Source organism: Micromys minutus (assembly GCF_963924665.1).
Source record: "Micromys minutus genome assembly, chromosome: 19".
NCBI classification, from domain to species: domain Eukaryota; kingdom Metazoa; phylum Chordata; class Mammalia; order Rodentia; family Muridae; genus Micromys; species Micromys minutus.
In genome coordinates this window covers 13488657-13516381 of record NC_137954.1, presented here as the reverse complement: position 1 = coordinate 13516381, position 27725 = coordinate 13488657, and the positions used below count along the sequence as shown (strand labels likewise).

General features: G+C 38.8%; 1 protein-coding gene across 4 annotated transcripts in view; it reads right to left on the bottom strand.

Annotated features, from left to right (window-relative positions):
- PARD3B (par-3 family cell polarity regulator beta) overlaps positions 1-27725 on the bottom strand; it is a gene marked incomplete at both ends in the record, with an annotated part of 962085 nt that overhangs the window by 680048 nt on the left and 254312 nt on the right. The window lies entirely within an intron of this gene.

The window sequence follows — 27725 nt, the reverse complement described above, 5'->3', positions numbered from 1 at the left end:
ATTGGGACAGGCATATTCATATGCTCAAACATTTGCCATTTCTCTGCCCGAAACATTAAAAATCCTCTCATATCTATAATATATATTAAATACATATATTATATAATATATGTTATATATAAATGCTAGTGTATATATAAATATACACTAACATTTTTGCATCTGGAATCTCCCAACCAAAAAGCCCCAGTGTGAAAACGCTGAGGATCAGCATGGCACTGGGAGTCAGTGGAAGATAAGTTATAGGACAAAGCAGAAGGCCTTATGAAATGTGTCGCTGAAGGAGATTTAGAACTAGGCCTCTCCCTCTCTATTTGCTCCTTGATTGACCTTAGGTGAGCTGCTTTGCTCCACCTCAGCCTCTAAAGTCGATTATCTCAGACATGTTGTTGCTGTAACAGATACATTTGTATTGCATCATTATTATTATGGTTCCCATATTATTCAAAACAAGAACAGAACTAAGTTCTCCTATGTTTCAAGCCTTAGGAGAGATGGAAGACTTAGTGATTATCTTGTTTGCCAATGAAAATGCAGTTCATCTGTATGGATGCAGCACATGCATTGCTGACCATACGGAAACAATGAGGGACAATCTAGGTCTTGACAGTACTTTGGAAGATACAGAGTTATGGATAAGGAACTCCGTTGGTAAGGAAGATGTGAAGGAACAGACAGAGGTGGTGGTGATGTGATATTTTTCAGTAGTTATTGGATTTCTGCCACATGTAAGATTTGCAATCTTCTCAAATACTTCCTTAGTAAGGGCTTGAACCAAACTGAAAGAGATTATGTACAGGCTGGTTCCATAGACCCTCTTTACACCCAAAAACAAAAAGAGACATTGAAGTCAGCTGTGTAGTTCCCAGTTGATATTAATTTAAACCTATTTTCCCACTGGTTATAAAACACTATGTTTTCTAGCCAATACAATAAACAAGTGATTCCCTACAGCCCCCCTGCAAGTCACCAGCATTTCCAGACACAGAGAAATCTATGAAGGCTTATTTTGTGATAATTATAAACAAATTGGAGAAAAGGATAGGATGCTTTCTAGACTTGGACAAGGGGTACTTACAGGAGCATGAGAGTTCATTATGCACAGGAGAAGGTTTAATTCAGGCTTTTTCAGTAAGCAGTAAGTTGGAATAAACATCTCCAAAATTCTACCATAACATCCAACACATTACAAGTGGTACTTTATCACCACCATCTTAACTCTCTGTTTCTAAGTGGGGAACACATGGAGATTCACAACTTCCTCCCTTCCCTCAAAAGCTTCCTAAGTCAGTGCAAAAGGCACAATTCTGCATTTGGAATAATTCATTTTTTTCTATATACTACAATGAGATTTAGCAGCTTCTAAATCAAAACGGTGATTTTGAAAAGTTCCCCAGGCAGGGCCCCGGTTTGGAACCTGTAGATCAGTCTGTTTCCTTTTACACGGACAGTTACTGACTTGCAAGCCCTCCTATGTGAAGACTGAGGAAGGGAGTAAGCTGAGAAGCAGTCTAAGGAAAAAGTTCTGTAGGCAGTTATTTGCCAAAAACCAAGCAATATTTGTGATAACGCATTCTACTGACATTTTATGATTTTCTAGTCATTGTGAATATTAGCAGGATTGCATCAGATTTATCTAATTCGTTCCCGCATGGAAGACACCATCTAGAAAATATATTTAAAGAAACATGACACTAAACTAGACAATAATAACTGCACATAAAATAACTCACACACTGACAGGTGATGGAGAAGTCTCGTTGGAGTTATATTTCCAGGAAGAAGATAGAGCAAACATGTCATTTAAAGCTTTGGGAGAGGAAGAGAGACAGGAATAACCAAGTATGCCCTGGAACCTTAGCTCCCCTAATCCAGTAATTAATTCATGCACTGGCAATCCATTCTTCCCTTCCCACTACACAGAGACAAGGCCCTTGTATAAAATACACAGTCCCAGAATTTCTTTCATTCATCTTGACTGGAAGCCACTGGGAATTTCTATCTCCAAAGAAACCTTCACAGGGACAACAAGCCATTGTTGAGTCAGCCTATAAAGTTCAACACTTTCCCTTATTTTGCAGAGTAAGGAACACATGTTAAAGCAAGTGATTTCCTCAACCACCAGAGATAACAATGGTATGTGGGGGGCTAAATAGAATATAGGAAAAAGAAAGTTTAAACATTTCTCATTGTTCAATCTTGTCAATGTATCAACAAAATTATGTATAGAATATAAGACCATCTGTTAAAAAATAGCTGCCAAATTAAAATTTATCAACTTATAGATGTTGAGGTGCTAATCTGTTCCACAAATACACAAACAGATATATATGCACATATGGAATGACCAACCAAACAAAAGTGCTCACCATATTGGCAGGCTTAAAATAATAATCAAAAAATTTCAATTAAGTTGCTAAAAGTTAACATTCAAAGCCACATTTTCCTATAATAAGTGTGTCTGTGTTTAGCTATGAAGTAGACCTCAATTGTTTTAAATTATTTTATAAGATGAAAAAAAATTTTATAAAAACATCCTAACATTATACCATAGGTAATCCCAATGATTTTCTTTAGAAGGTTTCTCCAACTTTTTCCTTAATAAAATATTGAATCAAGATGCAAAGAAACATACATCAGCCAAAGCGCTGCAGCATGTTTGTTCTAATATAATCACAGGATGTTGGCTCCACTCCTAGATAATTATTGCATTAGTTAGCCAGGGCTCCCTGTAGGGTTATGCAATTTTTTAAAGTAGTTAGACCAGATATCCTGTCCATGGGAAAGTCATTTATGCGCAACTCCATGTCAGTTGCATCTTTCTGAGCGATAACAATCCTTTGGCACACTCAGCTGTATTCACACTGTTTATGTACTTGACCACTGTCTTCCCTGCCTTTACTCTCTATATGTATGATATACATATAAAACATATATAATCTCACATATCATATTAATATAACATACACACACATGGAATTTGCCAGCAACTAGTGAAAACAGAAATGACAAACAACTGACAAATTCCAATGCGTTAAACCATGCTAAGTCACAAATATGTCTTTGAGTCTCTAGCAAACCCTTCTTTTCATGAGCAATGACAGCCCTTCTGAAAACACTGCAAGACTTCTTTCAGAAAAGAGGGTCATTTGGTAGAGCAATCTCCATGTATTAAAAGTTGGCAGTCTGGAAAAGAAAATCACAGATCAAACCTTTTCCTTTCAAGAAGCACAATCCAAGGACATCAAAGAAACGCATCTCTTAGAACAGTCACACTTTGTCTGATCAATATAAAAGATGTGTGGCTATTTCACACTTAATAAAACAATCAAAGTGAAGGAGCCTCGCCTTTCTTTTTCATAGAAATTCTACTAGTGATCAGTTAGAGCCCGTTAGTTTCAAACTGATGGGAGTCTGGCACCTGGCTTTGGTTGGCCACTCAACAGCATTGGCAGAAAACATAAGCCCAGTGATACTCAGGCTCTAGAAACCTAATTTCACAATTAAGCTAGAAGCTTTAAGTACACAGATTGATTAGGCACAAGAAAGTATACAACAAGCACGTTGCTGTGAATCCAAAACCCAATTCCCCAATCTTTTAAAGATGATAATTGACAAACTTTGTTAGGTTGACAAAAGGTCACAGTGGAAATCTGAGAGAATTACCGGAATCCTGTACTACACTCACCAACCACTAAAGCGTAAGGCCGTGGAAATAGCCTACAAGTCATCAATCTAATACCGATTTCCTAAATGGCATGGTAGTGCAATAGAATGTAAGCAATGCAGATGTTGATTACATCATCCCTAGACCTCTGAGAGGCAAAGTGGTTTGCCTAGTGTTGTTGGTCGTAAGATAAAGAGTAACACAAGACATCAACTTCCTTACTCACAATCCGAACCCAGTGGCTCTGCCTCAGTCAACTCCATAAAGGTTCACCTTGATCCAAGTGGCCTTCAGCACTTTGAGAAGTTCCCTTACTCTAACCACTAGAAGTCAACCACTCTGCAAATCATCTGTCATGGCTTCCTTTGAAGCTGGTGTCTGAGATGCTGACACAGGGGGATTCAGGAGCCGGAGCAACATTCAGTAACATAAAATGAGTTCACTTCTTTTACACTTAAAAACTGCATTCCCGTCATCAGAGAGTACTGCTATAAATCACTTCTTGTGTATCTTTTCTACAAAGCACTTATAATTGAACCATTTCTGAAGTGATGACAATTATAGGAGTAAAACATTTATAGCATACATTTTTCTACATCCCAAATAGCTAAGGGCATCCAAAGCAACCAACAATTACAGCTTTCTGCTTTAAGTACTGAACCTTCTGTAAGGGGGGGGGGGGAGAATCGTTGTCAATCTTGTAAACCCTAAATAACTACTGCATGCTTCATTTCTTTCTTCCCGAGTAGCATTCCTGTAATTTGCAATTTTCTAAAAAAGACATCACTAATAATCACATACATTCTGTCAAAGCCAACAATAAAAGTTCTGCTCTTAATCCTGGTATAATGAACAGCAGGACTCACTTTATGTTTCTCCTGGATATGGCTACTCATAAAAAAAATAAATATTAATTCACATATGGGCATGCATATGTCATAGACTCATAGACATATACATTAACATTTGTATATATTAGTAGAAATGAGAAGAAATGTGAGCAATAAATCACAAGTGGAGGAAATGTGTCTTTATATTAAAATGTATATTCACTATTAAGAAGTAATTCTTACTAACATTTGTTATAGTCTTTTATGATAACATAAAGTAACATACATGATTATAAATAATGTCAAGAAAAGATGGCTCATTGAGTATCAGTGTTTGCCACTAAGTCTAACAACCTGAGTTCAATTCTCAGACTATAGAAGGCAAAAAATGACTCTTACAAGTTAGTCTTTGACCTCATCGTGCATGCTATGGGACACATGTAGACACACATACACACAAAAAACAGAACAAATAAACAATTATAGGTTAAACAAATGACTATCGAGAAAAGCTGAGACTGGAAGGGAGAAGAAAGACTCAATCTAAGCTTTCACTGGGTTTCTGTAGTCATCATCTCTGTTTCATTTTTTATGTTCAACATTTTTTCTGTATTAGTGGACAGTAACATGTCAATTAACAAAGTGTAATAAGAATTTAAAGAATTTATATAATTATATACCTAAGTTTTACTGCTTTGCCTAAGATCATTGTCAGCTCCTATAAAAACTTTTCATTAAAAAAGGCAATTTCTTCAGTCCTTTGATGGGGCGTAATTAGCTTTTCTGACATATCAAAGTCACCTTGCAACACTAACTCTGCTGTGACACAGAGCCAGGTGTGCTGGCACATGACATTTTCTTTGCGGTGCCAACAGAACCTTTGACGGGCGCCTCTGTAGTTTTATATCTGACAGTGGGTGCAAAGTAAATAATATTTGTATTTGAAACAACTATAATGCACAGTGATAACGAAGAGCAGAGGTGGGTTTTTCATTTACAGCCTGTCTATAAATTTCGGCAGGAAATTGAAACTAATTTAATATGCTCAGTCTGAGGAAGTTTCCCGGTTCTAAGAACAAGCATGCCATAGTTAAGTGGCTGTAGCCAGGGTAACTCTCACTGAAATGAACAAAGCGGCAGGGGAGGGCTCCTAACTGGCGCCTCTGAACTGACAAGTAGTGTGTTCGAGGCATGGGTGGCAGCGTGGAGCTTTTCTGTCTGCACAGTGACTCCAGTTATTCCATTACTAAGTGTATGCTCGACTGCTGTCCCTGCTCTCAGGGAATGAAAAAAATTACCACCGTTTAGTCTGTGTCAATTCAGAAACTCAGTATAGATTGAGCCTTCATGAAACCCTGGCATTGTGGGTGATAGTGTTTAGTGAGGTCTGTTTCTCTTAAATAAACCCACTCTTCAGATGTCTATAAGTAGTAGCAAGCTTTGATTTTCATATTTGGGTCTGCACATTAAGAACATCTCACTTAAGTCTTCAGACAATGTCAGGCAGAGGCCTCTACTGGTAATACGATTTTGAATACAATCTAAACCTTAATAAGAGCAGGACATGAAGGAAGACCACAGAGAGATGTCAGACTCTGAGTGTCCAAAGGCCACTGGCCTGGAAAGTAAGATCAGCCCAGAGATGAGGTAACAGCTCCCCTGAGGAAAGCTGAAGCTTGGGGAAGGGTCTAAGCAAGTCAGATAGAAGGGCTAGCCTGCTCCTAACCCTTTGAGCCTGTGTCTGCTAAGGCTTAGTGTGGCCTTAAGTGGGAGGAGACAGAGAGCAAACACTAAGATTTCTGCATGAAAGCAGAACCCTTCACTCATTCAATGAATCCTTCATCTACAGAAACAGATCTCACATTCCACAATGAAAAGCAGAAGGAAAAAAAAAAAGATTGGTTTACACCACAAAATGTTCTATACAGACTACTTTTAGAAAATATTTGCATTTAAACTAGCTGCATGAAACATTTACCAACTGGATTCAGTTGTAAGCATTATATATTGTAAGAGTGCTGTGTGAAAGATCCCCCGTGTTACTGTATGTCAGGAGACAAAAGACTGAAGCTACATTGAATGTCTTTAATGTAATTATTCCGTGAACTCTGTACCAGTTTCCATTCATAAGCTCTGCCTGACAAGAGACAGGAAAATACCCTCTGCCTCTGAGACCAAAGCCAGTGTCTTACAATCAGCCCTTCTGCAATTATCCCCAAGCTAGAAGGCACTTTCCTCTTCACTTTCAGCCTCAGAAAGCTTTGGAGGCCAACGAAAGGTTAGTCCTAAAAACTAAATGAAGACCCTGTCAAGGACTTTAAAGATGCTGTAGCTGGTCACTCAACCCCCAGTGAGACCCTGGGGGATTCTCTCTGGACTGGTATTTCCTGTCAGGTGCCCACAAGCTAAAGATGTACTCTGTGACTCATGTAAGGCACCCCCTTTTTTAAATCTCACTTTAAAACTGTCAGAATCAACTCCCCTTTTATATACCTCCATTAAGATGTGATCAACTTTGTACAAACTGTAATGAGGGTGAGGGGTTATGATAAAACACTTAGCATGTAAGATGCCCTGGGTTCCACATAAGCACTGTTCAAACCAAACAAAAGCTCTTCTAAATAGACCAAGAATTTGCCTGTGAACCAAACTTCCCCAAAAGACCATTTTGAAAGGCAACACCAGGAGGGTATGAACCCTCTTGAAGCCCAGTGTGGACAGAGAGAAAGCCAACACAGAGGACATAAAATTTTAAAAAATGTGTGCCTGGGACCAGAGGATGCCTGCTAGAGGCACAGAGACTCCTGTTTGAAGAGTAACTTACAGAGAGGGTTCTCTGCTCAGTGATGTCAAGTGGATCTGGAATGAACGAGGTGCTTAGGACCGGGCTGAGTAGGTCAGAGCAAGGGCTCACTGGGTTAAGGTACTAGCTGCCCAAACCCGGTAATCTGAACTTGATCCAAATACCCAAACGGTGGAAGGAAAGAACCAACTCCAATAACTTGTCTTCTTTCATGAACACACACGCAAAATAAGTAAACAAACAAACCATTGAAATTTTAAGAGGAAAGAGAAAAGCACTGTGCACACGTACGTATTCTGAAGAGTGAATAGTGAATGGAAACACAGATTCAAGGATCAGATGGAAACCCAGTTTTTTCCCATTTACTAGCTGCAGAATCTCAGACCCGGGCCCTGGCCCTCTTAGCCAGTTTCCTTGTCTGCTAAAATGGGCCTAACAGCTTGTAATTGCATTTTATTGCTGCAAGGATGGAATGGCATCCAAGTGTTCTTTAGGGAAAAAGTCAAAGCATGAAGCCCAGTGAAATTGTGTGTGAAGCAAGAGCAGGTCCGCTTTAGTGAGAGCCGGGCCCTGAAGTGTGTCCGCTTGTGGATACACATTCCTTGTCCATGTTCCATCCCCTCGGTCTTCCGAGTGCAAGATCTTTGATTGTCCAGTACCTAATGACAAACTTCCTACAAAGTTTGCACAATGACCTCCTCAAAGTTAGCACATGGCCTTTACCGGCTGTCCTAACAGATAGTGAGCCGGGTGACATCAGTCTGGCCATATTCCACAGGATTCAAACATATGGAATGACAAAGGACCAAAGCTGTATAGCTGGTTCTGTGTGGATCTGGGAGGCGGGGAAGGGGGCGCTAGGGAACACCATCCACAGAACCAATAATGGCAGTTCCTCTCAGAACATTCTGAAGGTATGCGTCAGACTCACCAAGAGACTCAAGGAAGGATCATTCCTATACAGGCAAAGTGAATGCCGTCTTCTAAGTTCTAACCAAAACCTTCCAGGCACAACCTTCGAATCTTTGAGATACATTTCCACATTGTTACATATATGTTCTGTATGTATAGTGTGTACCTAACTAGACTTACCTATGATAATGTATACATATAAACACTTTGAAGGTGATTGTGAAATAATTTCCATATGTTTGTGTTTGGTCATTTGCCATGAGATAACCTTACAGTTAGAGATAAAAAAGAACAAATGTAACAGCAGTCTAGTGACAAAATATTTAACCTGGTTTAAAATCAACACGGGTTTCTGATTTTGTTTTGGTCTGGGGAATTTTTATTTCCATTTTTGTTTTGCAGCTCCAACTAAAATGATAATTACAGAACTGCAGTTATCTGTCCATTTTAATGACTATGTTAAAAGTCCACCCTCTCTTGGATAGGAAAGGGCAAGAGGTCTTTCCCATGGCGTTTGTCTCCACAGGCAGGCATTGTGTGCACTTACACAAGGTCTTGTAGCTCCATCTAGCTCCAGAGGATGGAATTCGGGGAATATAGAATTACACCCTACAGGGAGAAGAGAACAGACTAGAGAAATCAGGACAGGCCAACCAGAAACTACACAAGCATGGAGTTCCTAAGTGCAGGGAATTTGTCAATTAACACTGATTAAAAAGAATACTCATAGTTAATTGACAGTTGATTTTTCTAAATAAAGAAATCACTCCTGTCATTACTTGGCTTTTTAGCATCTTGTTTTTTTTTTTTTTTTTTAAATAGGACCCATCATGTGAGAGGGTATTCACACTGAACATTTTCCTACCATTGAAATGTTCTTCAGCCTCACACATTGTTTTAAGCCCTGAGTTTGGAGTGGAGCTCAAGAAAACCAAAAAGTACCCTCTCAAAGTGAAAGTGATACATCAACCAGCAGATGTTGCAGAAATCTGACTAATTAGTGTTTTGTTTTTTTTTTTTTTTTTTTCATTTGAACAAGGGTTTGCTTTGCATTGTTCACAGCCTACAGTAAATCAAAAGGAAAGTCTTACAAATTGTTTCAATTACAATTCATGAAAAACCTGCAAATATATCTTTAATCCAAAAATACAAAAATAAGCAGTAAGATACTAGATTATTAGCTAGGAAAATAGTCGCGGGCTAAACTTAAGATACAGAGGAAGCACATATGCTTACAAGAGAGAATTTATCAGTCAGTTCACATTGGATTCTGTATCAGCACAGAAAGTGCTGGAATTTACAGTTGATAGCATAAAATAAAACAACATAATTCCTGTGCTTTATTACGATGTTTTCAAACATTTTAAAATGTTTTAATAGTAGAAAGCCAATCAGATTTCTCTAAATGTCATCTGATTTTGAAAAGATCAAAACAAACCCCATAATCCCTGAATCCAAAACAAATGGATATTTAATTCAGTTTAACTAGATTCCAGTTAAGTAGTTAAGAAAACGTTGTGTCCACATCCTCCTCTACTTTGAGACATTCGTTTTGAACGTCTTTGAACACTTTCCTCAGCTGGCGTGTTCCACTTTGCTTTCATACAGCACAAGAGCATGCTGCATGGTTTGTTGTTCTTGAAAATCCTTCAACTTAACAGTTAACCTCCAAGACTTAGTTAGCAAATGATGCCAAATGACTCCATCCAGGATGGCTCTGGCTCCAAATCCCTACACTGAGCAAGACCCTCATTTGTGGGATAGAGATGGGACCACATACCTCTGGCTTAATGAGAGGACCCCATTTCTAGTTCTAGGCTAAGTCTTTCCAGATTGTCAGCCCCACCCTGTCCTGCTAGCTAAAGCCTACTGTGCAAGCCCTATAGAAGCATCTAGGAGAACACTGAGAAGCATTCAGCTGAATTAAGTAGCCCCATCTTTTAACTTCATCTAGGGATGCTCTGAGTTACAGTTACAGTAAGTGATATTTTGGTAGTTTTCCAGTTAATTTTCATGCTTCCCACTTTATTTGGCCCACAGCCTGACAATATACTTAACTTCCTTGCTTCCCAAAGTAAGAGGGATTTCCAGTACCCCAGCCAAGGTGCTCATTTGAGGGGACTTGTAAGTGACAACAAAGTGCGGGAGACAAAGAGAAATATGAAAAGATGCCACTGACAGAAAACAAAAGCCTTGTTTCAACCCAATGGCCAGGAAATTGTGGGAAGATCTGGAAGGGTGAGGTCGAGGGCTCTGCACCCCACTCGCATATGAACTTTAGTTTTATCAGTACAAATCCTGCTGAGCAATGGCAAACAGAACAGAAAGAGGGACAAAGGAAGACTGATCATTTATAATAGCTCTCATAGAAACAGAAACATATCCTAGTGTTTATATTGAGAATAACACACACACACACACACACACACTCACTCACACACACACTCACACTCATACACACACTCACTCTCTCATATACACACTCACACATTCTCTCTCTCATACACACAAACACACACACACACACACAACTCACTCACACACACTCATACACACTCTCTCACATACATATACTCACACATTATCTCTCTCACACACACATACACACACTCACAAATACATACACACAAACACACATGCTCACACACACTCATATACATACTCTCTCACATACATACACTCACACATTATCTTTCTCTCTCTCTCTCTCACACACACACACACACACTCATACACATACTCACTTTCTCACATACATACATTCACACATTATCTTTCTCATACACACAAGCACATACACACACACACACACACACACACACACACACACACACCTTTGAATATTCCACATACTTATATAACAGGAAGAGACTAGAAAGTTGAGGGTAAAAATAGATTCAAATCCTACATGCATTTTGTCTTTCTATTTTCAGACTTCTTTGGTCCTAGGGAAGAAAATGTTAATCACCCCCATGCTCACTCCAGTGTTACATGACTGGATAAAAAGAATCACAGCCAATCTAAGCAAACTCCCCACATTACAGAGAAGATCTTGTACTGCATCAAAGAAGTTATCAGACTGTTTTATTGTCTTATGTTTTTAGACACTCCTAAATATAGATTCTATACAGACAAAGGTATTCAGCCTTAAGACTCCAAATTATATATGGGAAGGGAGAGAAATTGCTAGCATCTTAAATTATCTCAGCAAAATCAGAATCACAGTTCCACTGAAAATTCTCCACTCTTCAAAGTTATTAGTAAAGGGCAGAGAGCAAAGGGCACTTCTGGCCCTGTCAGCCCTAAAGTGTAAGGGAGATTCCTCAACAGAGTCCCAATATAGATTTCTCATAATCTTGGAAAGCAATGAAAGGAATCAGAGAGAGAAAAGGAACCCCACTCCATTGGGAGTGATAGAACCCCATGGAAATCATATCTCATAGCCTCTTCCTGCTCTCACAAATCACATTCGATCACGTAGAACTAGGGAAAGAGTATCAGTAACAACTCTTACAAGGAAAACGGACCACCATGGCAAGTAGCCCATAAGGTGTGCCGGGTAGTCATCAAGCAGAGAAAAGCAGTATTTGACTGCTCTAGTGGTAATGGACAAATTTGGTAGGCATATTGTCTGACCTCTGTTGCTGACTTTAAACAGCGCCAACCATCTCTCTGTTGAGTTCTTGGGACAAGAGCTCACCTTCATGAATAAAGGCAGAACCTAGAAAAATTAGCCAAGCCTGCCACATTTGCTGTTCCATGTAACCTTCCCTACCTTAAGAGGCAAGAAACTATACATTATCAGGTGTAACTGCGCTCTATTCATGCTTGTGTATAAATTCCAAACTACACCAAAGTCCTATTGGCTGTTGTTCTAATATTCAGTAAAGGACCTCTCTGGAAGTTGTTCATGTGACTGAGCCTGAACAAGGTGTTTAGAAAATACAATGAAATTCTCAGAGTTCTAGGGTTCCCTGCTGAATTACTAGTGGTCTTGAAGAAAGACAGGCTGAAATCCCATGACCATGGCATGATGGCAGGCAGTTTTTAAGCCTCATGCATTATGTACCACAGCCTTCTACCATGCCATCACTACCGAGACTGTGTGTAAATTATTTAATCCCCATAAACCTGTCCCCTCATTTATAAAGTGAGGAAAATAATGGCACTAATATTAATCTGGAAGAATTGTTGTGAAGGTTAAATGAAATAAGCCTTTAAAGCACTGGGTCCCACTCAAGCCCTTAATAAATAATGTCATTTATATATAGCTTCATTTGACCTTTTCCTCAACAAAATAGATTTATTAGTAGTTCATTCCCAATTGAAGGTTCTATTTGGCCAAAGTCATGGAAAAGGACCCATGGCTCTCCTGAGTCTTCCTGAGGCCATCATCTGAGGTGTAAGTCAGTCAAACACCCCAGAAGAGAATGAAATGTAGGGACATTCTGCAAAGTGCCCAATGCTTCAAGAAGAATGACAGATAGGACACCTTTCTCAAGGGACACTACAGCCCACAGACTCAACTCTATCAGACTCTAAGATCTACTGGGTAAGATGCTTGGCTGCTAGGATGGCCCTTCTTTTCCTATGCTTTTGAATGTAAAACAGAGCATAGGTCAGCTCCAATGTTTCAGTCAATTCCATTCTGGCTTGTGACAATAAAACAGTTAAGGAAACAGTTAAACATTAATAGAGTGGTTTTGGAATTGTTATTTTTAAACAATGCAGAAACAACCATTCAAAAGAGACAAATGTCTGTTACCTGTATCCCTGGTAAGGAAAAGACACTATGGCAAATGAAGTGTCAAAACATATAAAACGGTCAGGGATTTCTTTTTCATTACTGTTATCAAATTTCAAAATTAAAAAGTCAATAGTGCTATATTATTTATTCAAGGGACACAATGCACACAAAACAATGCTCAAAGGTGCATTTTAAAGACCTTCAAACACGTTAAGGGAGCTGAAGTTATAAGATAATAAAAACACTATTACAGCCCATTAAGCCTGTTGTAACTGTGCTGAGGGGGAAAAGCAGCCATGTTTTGTGAAAATGTATTTCCACCCATCTCCCTGAAAGGTAATTCCATCCAATGTTCAGACCATAAGACACACAAAAGACTGCTAAGCAATGCAAAAATGTAGCCCTCCAGTTTAAAAGTGGAACGGTATTTAGAAGGGCATCTATTTGTATACATGTGTTTGTGTGCATGTGTGTAATCCTGAAAGCATTCTTTTTTTTGTCAGGGTCAAAAGGTAAAAATAATTAAATCATAATTTCAGGCCTTCAATTATTTGAATTTATATTTTATAAAAATCAACAAGTCTGTTTCCAACTTGTGAAGCACCACTCTTTTGACAAGGGTAAGAGTTCTGTTTTTAATAATAAACTATTTCAAATGCTTATTACAATGGATGATTTATAGGATAATTTTCATACACAACAATATTAATGATCCCTAGCTATACAAAATAGATTTATGAATACATATAGGTAGGTATTTGCATATGTGCACACACAAACAAACATTTATACACCTATGCCTCAAATACTGACTCAGTGGAGACTATAATACAAAACCACCACTGCTAATGGTTGGTGCATTGTTCTATTCTTAACCTGTTCTAATTACAGCTTCAAGAAAATAGTGGTCCTAATCAAACTTGCGTCCAATAGATATTTTAGTAAATAATTATTAAATGATTATTCAGATAGGTATATACACACACATACACCCAATTGCATACATACTGTACCTATGGATTAGGAATTTAAAGAAACAAAGCAAAGAGAGTTTACATATTAAGTATTAACTTCATGCCCAACTCTGTTTCATGAATAATCCCATTTAATCTTTATAATAATTCATAGCCAAAGAGAATAAGGAACCAGCATATGGTTCCTAGGCTGCTTCATAGGAATCATTCTTCTTCCATCTAATAACTAATTATTTAAGAAATAAAACAAAATTGTTCATTATATAGACTAAGCACAGCAAAAAACTTTGGGGCTACAAGGATGCCAAGGTGATCTGGAACACACCCTATATGAAGAAACAAGCCAAGGCAAGTGAAAAGCCTGGTACAATACTAGGATACTATGTTGTAGACAAGGCTTGCCCTCACAGCAAAGATTGCATTTAATCTTCATAGCTCACAACCAAGGTTCAAAAATTTAGAAGAGTGTTGGATTAGAAACTAACAAGCCCGGAATCAATGTGTTTTCTCCCAACTACCTCTTACACACTAACAATATTTCTCACTCTCCTTTTATATTAGTTCTCCAGTAGGGTTGTATCCTTAAATTATCACACCAAGAGGATGGTGTCATCCAATTAGCAGAAGGTGGGAGTGTAGAAATATCCCACAGTGCATCAGGACACTTCTCTACTACAAAAGCCCAAAAAAGTTAATATTGCCTAGCTTTAAAAATACTTACTAAATTATCAGCATATCATATCCAATGTACTCACTTATTGGTTTTGCTTCTGTTTTGGGTGGGCATGGGGATTTGATTTTTGCTTGTTTATCTGTTTTGGGGAACTGGTTTCACTCTGGAGCCCTGGCTGGCTTGCAACTCACAGAGATCCACCTGCCTCTGCCTTCCAAGAGCTAGGATTAAAGGTGGGTATTACCTTGCCCAGCTCACATTCCCAGTTCTACTAATTCTATGCCCCACATGTGAGTAGCAAGGTTTGTGTGGGAAGCAAATCATTCTCCCATTTCTGAGTTTACATTCAACAGCGAGAGACAGACCTCAGGTACAGAAAGAGATTTGGTTTAAATACTAACAAATGTGAAGAAGATAAAGCCATAGCTACATGATAAAGAACATTATGGCTCTACTATTAGAACTACATTAAGCTGGATGGCCAGGAAAGACTTCTTTGAACAGAAAAGACTTTGTACTAATATTTTAATTCAGAAACTGCTGGCTTCCAAGAGAACATACTGTCAGAGAGCCCTAAAGAAAGAAGAAACAGCCAGGGTGTAAGTTCCATGACAAGACAAAACTTCAGGGGTTCGAGAAGTAAAGGCAGAATATGGGGAGCATAGTAGGTCCTGGTTCAAGATAAATTAGAGCAGTTTGTAGAATGGTGTCATCTAAGACCTTTTTAGTCTCAGGAAGACTTCTGTATCTTACTCTAAGACAACAAATCTAACTACAATGTTTAATCATGAAAACACAAAATGGGGCACAACATAAAACTACCTCTGACTTCCAAGGAAAGATGTGTCAAGGCTTAGGGCATGGAAGGAAGCCATGAGGACCTGGAGCTACTTGCAAGAGCCAGGGTAGAGGTTGGAAGTGACCCCTGGATATGGAAAAGTACAGGTATAGCAATAGAACAGGAGACCGTTTGCTATCAAGCAATCCCCACAGGGAAGCACTATCAAGATGAAAGGAACAACCCATGGACAATCAAAAAGGGGGTGACAGCAGAAACTGGAATCTTCCACTTAAGATTTATTTGGTACTGCAAACAGTAGGAAGTGGCAGGACTTATAATAATAAAGCCCTATTTGGCTTCAATTTTCATAAAATTCAGCTTTGCACTTTTAGTAGACATGATATGAAAAGGTTTTGCTTAATCTTAAAAGCCCGGCACATGGGAAAAGCTAGTCGCTGATAAAGGATTATTCTTCTTGGGTTACATGCTAAAAACCTTGTCTTCAAGGAACTACAAATTCTATGTATGCCCACTTGCCTATTCCTTTCAGTACACCTTTCTAGACGTATAACCAAAAGCTGTTCTCAAAGCTGTGAGTAATTTACAGATCAGTTACTAGGAACTAGAATATGCATTTTCAGAGAAACAATTCTAAGTGCAAGCAGTGATCACCTATAGATTCTTTCTCAGGCTGGGGAGGTTACTGAATTCACAAGACAAATACATGAATCCCAGAACTGACAATGTTAAACGCTGCTTCTATGGGAAAGCAGATGGAAGTGAGAGTTCGCACCAGCTACTGATAATGGGCAGGAGAGCTTTGCACATCCAAAGGCCCAGTTCAATGCAAGCAGGAGCATCATGTTCCTGTGAAAGAAGCACAACTCTTCCCCAGAGAGAAAGGTGACAGAGAGCAATGGCCTGGGGAATCAGGTATAGCTGGAGATATCTGCACTAAAACCTCACTGATGGAATAAAATCCCGTGTCTCTCTTGCTGCAGGGCAAACTGGCTTAAACCTGGTCTCAATGGTAAAGAAGGAAAATGGCAAAGGCAAAAACAAGGGTGATGAAGGAGAGCTGAGGTCACCAGCACAGATAAGAATATCCTCAGGAGAGGTCCTTAGGGAGAGAAGAAATGAAACTGTTAATTTAGAAAAGAAAGAAAGAAAAAAAGAAAAACAGAATTCCGCTTTGATGCACTATACACTGTGTAGAATGCACCGGTCTGAAGCAGCTTCCGCAGGACACATGCGTGGAAACTGCATGGAATGCAGAGCCTGTTTATTAATGTGGAATAAAACAGGAAATGCGTAATACACCATGGTTTTCAAACACGCTTACTTGTAACAAATACTTGGAGCACCAAGAAAATCTTTTAGATTCATGAAAGGCATTAAAAGCCAACTCTGTCTCTGTCTCTCTCTGGTATGTGAAAAAAATTACAAGGTCCAAGCTGACAAAGTAATGTGAGCTGCTGCAGGCTTAGATGGAGGGAGGCTGCCTGGCTGAGGGCTCAAGTGGTCCCAGGAATAGTATCTGTAGGAGAGAACATCAGAGGATGACCAAGAGAGCCTAGGATAAGCAAGGATTACAACTACAATTTACAGCTCCAGCAAACTGTTGATTTAAGAAGCCCATGATATTATTTAGATATTGTATTTAACAATATAACATGAGCTGAACGTCTCTAAATAGGTCCAAGTAATTATCCATTGCACACCTGGCCTGTTTGAAGATCTCAAAATACAAAGTCTTCTAAGAAAAGGGGCATTAAAATTTGATATTTAAGCCCTAATACTTTCATCTATTGATTGAGCATTGGTTTAAAATATTGTTTTAGCTATGTGTGCCTGTGGTAAATTTACAGGGTCGCACCCATAGGGTGTTGGGTGCTCAGAGCTGTATCTGTAGACAGCTGTGTTCTGTCTAAGGTGAGTACTGGACTCACCTGGAGTTGTCTGTGAGATCAGTATAGTTTATTAATCACTACTCTTTCTAGCCCCAATAAAAGTTTGAATGTCACAATTATGTTCTGTTAGATGCATTTTCCTCTTAAAGGGCCGTCCACCCTAGTTCTCGTGTCCCCGTGACTGCCGTCTCTCGGCTTTTACTGCCCTCTTGCCACTGTGGCCGCCTACCTCTAGTTAGATTCCTCTAATTCTCACTAGTTTAAGAAACACTGGATCACTAACACTGAAAGCAATATATGCAACAGGACTAGAGACACTCTAAGGAAAGACATTTCTGAAGCTAAATAATCAATATAATGATAATTTTCATGGCTCAGGGGCAATCACAGTGATACTCTTCTGAATATATTTCACTTACCAATTTAATAGTATTTTCAATCCCATCTGGAAATCTCTGAGTTTTTAGAGATACCAAAAATATTAAGTTCAATAAACCAGAGGAAAGTAATTATTAAGGATATATTGAATTTGGGGCTAGAGAAATGGAGAGTGGGTAAGAACACTGGTTGCACTTGCAAAAGACCCAGGTTCAGTTCCCGGCATACACAGAGAGTCTCAGATGCATTACTCTAGTTCTAGAGGCATATGAAGCCTTCTTCTGGTTTCTATAGGCACCGCATGTATGTACACTTACATATATGCATACAAAAATAAATAAGTAAACAAAGTATATATAGTATTGCTTTTCATGTCTGGTAAAATATATCTTTAAATGTCATTTCAATATCTTGATTTATTTTTAATAACACTGTTCTTCATATATTATTTCTAAACAGCTTTATAAAATTATAGCTTCCAGTACTGCCTGTAGGTGAGAACTAAGTTAATTAAGTTTGGAAACAAATCATCTAACAAAGAAACATTTGAGGGAAATAGAAGCACAGGAAAGGTGATGAATAAAAATTTGTAGTCACCTTGAACTCATGGAATCATTGGAAAATAAAGGTTCTTTGTTAACGTGGCATCCTGGACTAAAGGATCCAAATAGAATACCCCCAATCATGACTAGAGGCCCACAGAACTTAGTGAGTTCCGCATATGCACCTTTTGCCAGTAACAGCTCCTTATCTCCATGGTGTAAGGCAGCACTTTACTAGACAATGCCAGGGAAACTCAGCCATCCATACAGGCTTTGTTTGTTTGTTTGTTTTCTACATGGCAAACAGAGAAATGTAGAACCCTTCTCTCAACTAAAGTTTTGAAGTTGTGTCCTTTCACTCACGAAAGACAAAAGTGTGCAAACAGTCCAGCAGGACTGGTCCATGATCTCTCAGGGCCTTTCACACAGCAGATTTCAAACACACCTCCAGGAGCACGCTTAAGAAACTCAACAACATCTCGCCTCTTTCTTTATAGTTAACAATTGAGAATCTTTTCATAGGTCTCCATTCTGCCAAAACATTTTCTGAATACAAGCTGGCAGTGCCAGAGAAGTTGTCTTCTTTCTTTCCAAGGCTTAGGATTGGTAGCCAGAGCGTCTTTGTTGCTCAAATAATCTATGCCATCTGCCAGCAGTCTCTATCCTGAGAGCCGTCTGCCAGCCTCTCTGTGGCTAGCTCAGGCCCTGCTGTCTGTGTGCTGTTTAAAGAGCTCTTTTACCAGATGAGACATGAGAACACTCTAAGCAACCCCTTTCCATATAACCGATCTTGGTCATCATCACCAACACTGGCCCTAAAGACTGCAAAAGACCACAGTTTGAACATTTTTTCTTTCCTGTTAGAATAGATTATTAGACATCCATTGAATGGTAATATAATCAATTGTTAATATGACATGTTTGTAGACCTAGGTTTCCTCTATGGGCTTATATGGTGTTCTTAATTATAATGAATTATTTTTCAGGTAAAGAAGAAGAGGGAGAAAACAATCCTTATTTTTTCAGCTAATGCCAGTTATTTTAAAAGCTAACTTCTGGCAGAAACTACTAATTCAGTTGAGTGTCATTAACAGTAGAATGTTAACTTTACACTGCTCTGAACTGTTCTTCACTGTAATCTACTTAAAATTCCTGACTTTAAAGTAGCAACAACAGGGCTGCAGAGTCTCCTAGGGAGGTTAAGCCTAAAGAGTACCACTAATGTCTCCCTAAGGCCACCAGGAAACTCCTTAAAGCAAAGGAGTGCCAGGCTTTTCTGCGGGATTATGCTCCTGGCTTTTTTCTTTCTAGAGTTGTGACTACTGGGATTTATTTTATGTCTCCATCACTGCCAGCCTAGAGGGGAGGCCCCTTTTTATTCCCTATCACTCATCAGAAATCCCAGGATAGGCAAGCACTATGAATTCTGAAAGCCTTGCTATTCCAGTATCAAAATTAAATTAGCATTTAACTGCATGTGAGGAATCACGTTCACACAGAATTGACTGTCCTTCCCAGATGCCAGGAAATAGTCTTTTAAGCAGCAGCATCTAGCCATATTCCAATCTCTTGGTAATAATCTCCAAAGGCCAATGTGACCTTTATATGGGTGGAGAATGCTCTCAGTATATTACTCTATGCAATTCTTTCAAATTGGTCAGCTTTGTAAACCACACATCTTGACTCAGGGACATATGGTTTTTCATCAGTTCCTAAAAACCATAACATATATTCTCACTCTAAAACATATATACTCAAAAGCTTGTAACATTTATATTCCAGATTTCTACTCACAATAAACAGTATATACTTGGTATAGGAATATCACTAAGTACATTTACACACTAGTTGTCATTCCCTCTACTTTGACACTTAGATTAAAAAAGAAGGATGTGCCTATTACGCCTTGTTCTTTAGTGTCACTTTTTTTCCCCTCAAAATATGTCATTTACAAAATATTTCACCTAAGAACAGTTTCTGAGTCTCACACACAATTTTATATCAAACATCTTGCCTCCAAGACTGGCAACCTCACTGCAATCTCTGGGATCCATAAAATAGGATGACCTCCACCCTTGTGCCTTGTGGGTATGCATGCCCACACTAATGCATGCACAAAGGAGTATGTGAATAAATAAAATAATGGAAATGAAAAACAAAATATTTTTATGACAATTTCAGCGAAGTTTAGAATTTGGAAAGTTCCTGATGAACTGCATCCACCAGAGTGTATTTTCAAGATAGCTCTAGTCATGTGGGTCCTGAACAGACCCAGGCTGACGTGGAGTTCTGCCACTCATCAGGGATGCTTTGTTTTACAAAAGATAAACGCTATCACAGACATTCACATCGTCAAAGACAAAGAATGAGAGACTAGGAGGTACCCAGCTCCAATTTACACACACACACACACACACACACACACAGAGAGAGAGAGAGAGAGAGAGAGAAAGAGAGAGAGAGAGAGAGAGAGAGAGAGAGAGAGAGAGAGAGAGAGAGAGAGAGAGAGAGAGAGAGAGAGAGAGAGAGATCAAGCTTAGGGAAACATCTTAAGAGAATATTTTTCCTTAATTTTTTAATTAGATATTCTCTGTATTTATATTTCAAATGTTATCCCCTTTCCCACCATCTTAGAGAATTTCTAAGAGGGAGAGGACCAGACCACCTGCTGCTCATGAATGTCTTGTAGACAGGACAGTAAAAGGGCAGTGAGAAAATTGCAACAATATAGTTACCTAAACAAAACCTGCATAATGACAGCAACTTGGGGACAAGGGAAATACTAAGAGGTCCAAGACCTATATGAAGTGTGACAGACAATGAATGGCAGCTGAGGGAGCATCAGTTCTCCCACAGGTTATCCATCCCCAGTGCTCAGCTACAAACTGACCTACATCTGAGCAATACTAAATAGACTTAGTAGATTGTGCATGATTTAACAAAAATAATTAAATCTAACAATAAAATTCAAGAAGATAAGGCTGTGAATTTGGGAGGAGTAAGAATGACACAGGAGCTACAGCTGTGGCTCCCAACCCAAAGCTGGGACCCTGTCAGACACTTCCTCATGTGTGGAGGTCCCCAGTCATAAAATGACTTTGTTGCTACTTCATAGCTATGTTTGTTACTGTTATAAATCACAAATACCTGGTATGTGAACCCTGTGGGGTCCTGACCTACAGGTTGAGAACTGAGTTAGAAGCAATCTAGAGAGAGGGAAATGAGATGAATACAGTGTCCATGAATAAAATATCCAAATATATCAAAATGAAAATTGAGAACAATGCCTCAATTAAGAGTCATGAAATCAGGGACAATCACTTGTCCCAGCACTCAGGAAGCAGAGTGAGGCAAATCTGTGCATTCAAAGCCAGCCTGGTCTACACAGCAAAGTTCAGGTCAATCCGAGAAAATAATCTATCATGGCCACTTGAAAATATGATTAAATATAGTACATTGGCATGTCTTTACATGTCTATAACTATACACATACACACCTTGTTTATAATCTCCTATTTTATTATTTTCTTTCAAATGTGCAAAGTAATCATACTCTTATATTTTGCTAACTTTAATCTCCATCTTTTAATGATAAAAATTTCTTTTAAAACATGAGAAGTAAACACGTAATAAACAAAGTGACTTGTCTTAAACATTTGTTTTAATTTCTTTGTAAATTCTTTTAATTTTTGAGAATACAATTACACTGTCCCTCTCCTTTTATCTGTCAAAAACCTTCTCATTCATGCTACCTTAATCTTCTTCAAAGTTATGGCCTTTTTTATTAATGTTTTCACACACACACACACACACACACACACACACACACACACACACAAATATTCCTAAATACATAAACACAACCTACTCAGTCTGTATAATGCTACTTGCATGTACTATTTCAGGCTGCCCAATTGGCATTAGGAAACCAACTGTGTGCTTCTCTGGGGAAGACTATTTCCCCCACTCCTAGCATTCCTTGACTGCCAGTTGCTCTTTTTGTTGATTTGAAGCTTCATGGGATTTCCAACATCTCCTTCGGTATGTGCTGTGTCTATTGCTATTGTCCTTGCTCAGCTCCTGTTTAAACAGCATGCTGATGAGATTTTATGGGTGTAGCTTCTGATATTACTAGGAGACACAATCTCACAGCAGACTCTCTGATCCCCTTTCTCTTATAGTCTTCCCACTCCCTCTTCCTCAATGTTCCCTGAACCCTAGATGTGTGAGCTGTTTTGTAGATGTGTCCATTGTAACTGGAGTTCCCAACCTTGTGATCTGATTAGCTGTGGTTCTATAATAGTCTCTGTCTGTTGTAAACAGAAGTTACCTTTGATAAGGGTTAAGGACTACACTTGCCTTTAGATATAAGGAAAATATTTAGAACACAATTAGGCATTGTGTTGGTCTAGTAATATAGTGGACTATCGTTTCTCCTCTAAGATCCAAGACTTCACTCACCATTGGTAGTTGGTTAGCTTTCTGTGAACAGATATAATAATTCTCTCATTGAGTGGATCTTAAACCCAACTATAGAGCTGGTGGGTACCACCACCAGTTCCTCTTAAAATTACATCAGCTCATTCAATTTCTTCCAAATTCTCTCCATTCATTTATATTTCTTAGGGATTAGTTTGTTTTGGTCCCTATTTGTAAGATATAAAATAAAGGGCACCATACTAGGCCCCCAGTGCTAGTAACACCCAATGAGCACATATGCTAGGCATTTAATAAATACCAGCTAAAAATCACAAGAAGGAAAACTCTAGTGACTTTCAGTTATAGGAGTTAGGTAGACGCACCTGCAATCCTAGCACATGGAGGGCTGACAGAAGGAACATGATTTTGTGGCTGGTATGGAGGACATACTAGAGAGCCTCCTTCCAAAACAATATTTTTTCATTAAAATATACAAAGTCATGTGAATATTGCAAAGATGAGAACAATGCATGATTTTGTGACAGCTAAAAGAAAAAAAATGTTCTGAGTCATAAAACTATTTAACAATTCTAGTTGGAATTGTAAACAAATATGTTTTAACTGAACATGATATGTTTTAATACTTGGGCTGACTGATATTTTACCATATAATAAAGAGATGACTTTAATATAATTAGAAATCTGGTAAAATGGGTGACTAACTTATGTTAATTTAAATGTATTGAATTCCTTTAGAATATGAGAAATTGATGGCTGTGTACACAGATGCACTCTGCTAACCACAGTTATTAAGACAAATCCAAGTTTGCAATGACTCCATAACCAACCGTTCTCTCAGGTGATTAGGAACTCCTGGTGTGTGCCCCTGCTACTGAAGCTGAGTCTGTATGGGGTTCATGCACATTTCTGCTAAGTGCAAACTCATGACATCTGAGAACAGAGAAGCAAGGAAAGTTATGCCCAGCTTTCCACACACAGTACACCTACTCTGACTTGGGTCACATGACCTAGCTTGAGAGGAGCTCCCCCCCCCCATATCTAGTAGAAAGGAACACTTTTATTTCTGAAGAAACAAGGACACAAGAATGGCTTAGAAGAAACCATACCTGGTATATTAGTTTTGCATTACAACACCTGCTCAGTTATATTTCTGTATAAATCCACAGTGCCCTTCTTGATCAATCTCAGCAGAGAAAAACACTTGCATTTCCCTGTTTCTTTGAGGCTTCGTATCCTTCTGAAGGATCAAGCATAGCTAAATGATATATACTTACATGCTTCTAGTTTGTTGATAGTTCTTTTTGTTTCATCCCATCCATAAACTTAGTAATGAGTGAAAAAAGACTTTATTTTCCTACATTTTCTTCATATAGTATGACTGCAGAAAATACCAGTAGTTAAGAAGAACCTCATAGTTTTCATTCTCAAGAACAAGGGAGGGGTTTTCTCCTGAAATGCATGGTATACTGATGAATGGTAGAAGACGCTGCTGCAAGTCCTGACAATGGCATTAAGTGAAGGAACTTAGAGAAAAAATGTTGGAAGCTCACCATGCAAAAAGGGATATTACTGAGAACTCTTTAGGAGTGGCTAGTAATAAACAGAACAGTCTTTCTTAGATTTAACAGGAGAAGTAAATGAAACACTGCTGAAGTAAAGCACCTGACTGGAAGCACCACAGAGGAGCTGCTGTTTGGCTGGCTCTGAGATGAAAGGTTGAGACTTTTCAGAATACTATTCCTCCTTTTTCAAAGTTGGCCCCTTTGGAATGTAATTACAAAATGTGGATGACACAAGAGAAACTGATTATTGTAGCCCAAGATGACTGTCACTCTCGAAGCTGCCTGATGTCTGCTCTGTATCCAGTGTCACACTGAGTGAGGGAGAGTGATCATCATAGACATTTCCACTTGTTTAGATGGAAACAGTGGTCCAGCCCATCATCATGACAGCCGTCCCTCATCCTCAATGAGAGGTACACATGTCTGCTGTTCTGTTAGTGATGTCTTTCAGATTATCTACAACGTGCTGGGTCCTGCCCTCTTCCTTATTTAGTGGAAAGCTGTCACGGATCCCAGCTCTGTTGTTCTTGTTATTGCTGTTTTGAGAAAAGGTCTTATTGAACACCCTTGGCTATTGTGAACGTGCTATGGAGACCAGGCTTGCTTCTTAGAGATCTTTGTCTGCTTCCCCCAGTGCTTGGACTAAAGATGTGGGACGCCATATCCAGGAAGGAAATGTATTGAGTTCTTCTCATGTGTCCTTTTAGTGGAGAAGATAGGGTCACTCCCCTCACGTCTCCCAACTGCACCGAAGTCAAGAGAACTAAAGTTCCCAGGATCCTACTGACCGGTGTTAATTCCATCAGACACAGAAGACAGTCATGAGCTACTTCCTGCTCCTTCCAATTTTACTCTTCAATTCACGGAACCCTCCAAACACCCTCCACCATCCTCTGAACCTCCTTGTGTATCAGTCGCTCTGTCCTTCCTATTCCTCATTCTTGTTCTCTCCGGGTCTTTGAAACTTAGCTCTATTTCATTTCAGCATCTTCACGTCTCACTCCTGAGAAGGTTTGACCGCTCGCTCTGTTCTCAGGCTCAGCAGAGCTTTTCTTTCTTGGAAATGCTAAACGGCTCTCCTCTTATACTTCGATAAAACTGCTCCATCCAACCCCTCAGAATTCTGTACTTCATCTACCTTGCATTTACTAAACCGTACAGTCAAACTTCCCTGCATGAGAACTCATTAAAATGTGATGCTTGTCTTCGATTAAGCAGGATCATCTTCCTTAGAATCCAGGACCATACTTCAGAAGTAAAAAGTAGTCAGTCCCAGTTATGAAAAAAAAAAGATTGGATATATCCTCAGACTGTTTTTATTTCTTTGCTCCTCAGCACAGTTCAATCATCACTCATTCCGCTATTTGTTAGGGCTGTCAGCATGTCCTTTTGTGGCTGAGCTTGTGTATGAAAGGCATCCCAGTAGAGGATCTCACTGCCAGCTCCCTTAAGTCGGATTTATCCCCATGCAGTGCAGGCAGAGAACTGAATGAAGACCAAATGATGACTGTAGCTTGCAGAGCCCTTGGCCACAAATGCCTGACCCTGCCTGCCGTCACGTCTCTGCTTCCACACATCAGGCTCCATCTGGCCAACATTGCACAGTTACTGAACACTCAGCCCAGATTATGACATTGAACAGGGCTTTCCTGACTCCCTGGGGTGGAGATGGTCTCTGTTTTAATTCCAAATCTTTTTACGAGTCTGTTGTTATGGAGGTTTGACATGGTACCGTAATCTCCAACTAAACATTGCCAAAACTATACTAATCCTCACAGACTCCTAATAGTATCCAAATATATTTATCAAGTCACACTTAGCACAAAGTAATATTCAGTGAAATTATGCGAGTGATTTGACATCTATGAGGATAACAATGGGTAAAACATTTTTACATAAAGCACAGAGAACAGGCAATGGTACCAAAGAGCAGAAAGCAAAACGTGTTTGATGGCAAACTCTTGTACAGTATGATAATGAAGTAAAGTCTGATTTGTGAATACTTGATAACAATGAAGACAGTCAAGACACAGGATAAGATGACTTAGATCCTGAGCACCAATACAGTGCCAGCCAGTATGACTAAGACAATAAATCAGACTATGCTAGGACTCCTCATACTGTGTCTCCTCTTAGTGGCAACTGATTATTGACCACTGCCCATATTCTATCTTGATAAAAGCAAGCTTAGCTGAGGTGTGAAACCTCTCAAAAGCAAACCCATCATCAGAATTCAAAGCAGAAGTAGAAAGAGCTCTGCAACAGTGGGCTAGGACACATGACATCACCTCTGCCTGACTCAGGCCTATGAAGACTGAGACAATGACATAGTGCCTCAGCCTATTAGCAAACACTCTGGGCTTTACAAGACACTCCATTCCTTACAGCATCCTGCTGTAGATGTGAATCCTTCTCAATATTTAAATATTAATCACAGTTTTGGCATCTTATCATAATCTCCCCATATATATATTTGGAAGAGTCATATATTAAGATATTAAGATAATTCTCTCTTAATGTGAAATTCAAATATTGGACAAAGAGCATTTAACTGCCACCAAATGCTTTACTATGAAGCTCTCTCCTTTATTTACCAATTTGGTAAGTTATAGCAGCCTTTAACAAGACATTTATATGCATATTCACAAATATTGACACAGGTATGGATGGATACCTGTAAAGACATATATATCTTATATGATTTCAAAATTTTAAATATCAAAAGCAGCACCACAGCCCATGGAAATTAAAGCAGAATAATTATCCAAAAATAAAAACCCTCAAAAATGTATGAAATTTTTGCCAAGAAAACTAGGAAGCAATCTAAAAGAATTAAAGAACTTCTGAATATATTAAAGGACAGGCACTCTCTTCACATCATGCTGTGTTACTTTAATGATGTTATACTCAAATTGCTTTAACACTTAAAATTACTTATTGAGAGAAGGGAGTGAAAGATGCTATGAACCTCTGTTTCTGGATTTTCTGTTGACTATGATGACCACATATTTTGACCACTATGGTAGCCTGTGATATTTCCTTGCAGTATGTCTGTTTATTAACGATAACACAGTGACAAGTTTTCTAATCATTTACCTTCGTAATACATCTAAGTGGGCAAACTTGAACATTCTTTGATAGTCATAAGAAAAAATGGTAACTATCAAGAAATCACATGTTAAAGCTAACTTTAGAATAAAAACATGGAAAGTAATGTGGATTTTTTTTCCAGGAAATCTTTCCAAGGAATCTGAATTTTTTCCCATGTTCATGATCTAGTTTTTTTTCTATGTTCATAATCTACTCATCTCTGCCCCCAACTTCCCCTCAGAATTTAATTTAATTTAATTCTGTTGGCATCCTAATACTCTCTAGATAGTCTAGTCTTCCTGACGAGTTGGAGGAAGTCAGTTGGATTGACATGGGAACAGGTAAGGAGAGATGCATCACAACAGAACTTACAGACAGCGAGAGTCCATGGAAAGATTCTATTTTGCTTTACTAAC